The sequence below is a fragment of the Crocuta crocuta genome, unplaced genomic scaffold, assembly GCF_008692635.1.
Source record: "Crocuta crocuta isolate KB4526 unplaced genomic scaffold, BGI_CrCroc_1.0 scaffold20, whole genome shotgun sequence".
Taxonomy (NCBI): Eukaryota; Metazoa; Chordata; class Mammalia; order Carnivora; family Hyaenidae; genus Crocuta; species Crocuta crocuta.
The window spans coordinates 5,871,664-5,873,683 of NW_027527932.1; positions in this window are offsets into that span (position 1 = coordinate 5,871,664).

The following is a 2,020-nucleotide window of genomic DNA, read 5'->3' on the forward strand; positions in this document are numbered from 1 at the left end:
ACATCCTCTCCCTCAGCTGCTTCTCCCTTCCCACCAGCCAGCTACCCTCACCGAGCTGCTGTGAGAGCGAGCCGAGGACCAGGGGTGAATGAGTTGGGCCGACTAGCTCCCTCGGCTTGGCCGCCTCTTGAGTGCTTCCTCAGGGGTGTCGCTGAACAGTTTCTCCACTTTCCAAAAAGGAACCGAGAAACAACCCCTTACACAGCACAGGCCCGTGGGCACTCCGGGCTGGTTGTGAGCACGGCCCATGGGGGGGCCGGGGGGATCAGACCTTGGACGGCGCATTTCTACAGCTCTAACCTGATCGGGGCTCCAGTGACTTGCAGCTGAAGCAGCCCGTTTACCAGAGAGTGAGGACTTTGGCTTTCCAGCAGTTATTGTTTGCTCTTGGATTTAAAGCACCAGCGTCTCCTGTCCAGACCCGGCTGCAGGGTGCAGCGGGGACACACAGACTATGCTGTGAGCAATCCAGCCTTACACAGCAACAAAGAGGGCAGAGAGAGTCAGGCCCTTCTCCTTCAGGGAACAGGCCCCCTGCGCCCCTTAGTTGTGAGTCCGTATAACGGGAGCAACCAAGCCACCCTTTCCACCTTCCCCACAATGCTCTAAAGACAGAGCGGTGACTGAGAGGGACATGGCCATCCCCGGACCAAACTGCAGCCCAGCGCCCAGGCTGATCTCAAAGGGCCAGGAAGGGTGAAGGAGCGTTCCACCCAGAGACATCCTGAGAAGCACCTACTGGGTGCAGATCGGGGTGTGGCCTGAACACCCCTGACGTTTCCGGTCCATCGGACGGCCAGGAACGGCACCTGCACAACTGGCAAAAAGGCACAGCGGCTTCGATGAGTGCCGCCAACCGCCGGCTGCCGTGTGGTTACAACCTCCCACCAGCCCTGCCCCAGCCGGTTCCTCCTTCTGCTCCCGGGAAGCTCTGCCCTGACCAGTGTCAGCTCCTCTCATTAGCGATCAGCCTCTGCATTATCACTTCCTTTGCACTGTCACTGAGGCCACAGAAACGTAAGGGAGAGAGTGACATAGCCCTGCCCACGGGTGCTTCCTCCAAGCTCCCCCCAGTGACATCGTGCAGAGACTCGCACTTAGGGACGGACTAGCTTGGCCTCCCAGAGGCGGCCCTCCAGGCCGGCGCTGGACCTAAGGAGACAGGTGACAGGGAAAACGGTCACCAAAGCCGTCAGGAAGGCTCCACCCTGGCGCTGGCTCAGAGTAGGTTCCAGCCAGTGCACGTTTAGAAGACACTGCCAGGGCAGAGCCAGCAGGCTCTACGCTGTGGGCACGCCTGACACACACATCGTCCCCTGCCCTGCTCACAGGTCTGTGCGCCGCTCAAACCCCCTTCTGCACACGAAGGCTTTTTGTTGTTTTGTTGTGTTTCTTGTGGGGTTTTTTGGGTTTTTGTTTCTGTTCGTTTTTGGTTTTGTTTTGCCACTTTAGAATAAGGCCGCTGAGGTCCCAGGGTGGAATCCAGCAACGCGAGCTATCAAAAGGCAGAACCCGTGCTGGGCTCCCATCTTCTGGTCCAAATCTTGCCCAGCACCCTGCGGCCTCCCTTCCTCGTGCAAGTGGGAAAACTGCTTCCGTCACTGGGCAGCATGGAGCCCCGACCAACCAGACAAAACTAGAGGCGATAAAAACCCAAAGGGGAGCAAACACACGCTGTTGGCGTTTTCTCTCAGGGAAGCTGGGAAAGCAAAGGCAAGTTGAAGGACCCATGAGAAAATAGAACAGTGACAGCTGATTCCGGGCTGACAGAAGAAGAAAAACATAGGAAGATGAGGTACAATGAAAATAGGAACAGAGCTCCGGGGTGGACGAGCCTACTCCGTCCCCAGGGCTTTCTTTAGCAGCAGATGGAGAAAGGAAAAATTCGTACAGCTTCCTGGAGAGCCAGGCAAAGGGAAGAAAGAAAGAACAAGCAACATAGAAAAGAGTGAACTTTTGAACAGCCTGAGAAAGCTCTGAGGGTGGGCGTGGGGAAGGCACTGGAGGGGGTGGGGGAGGA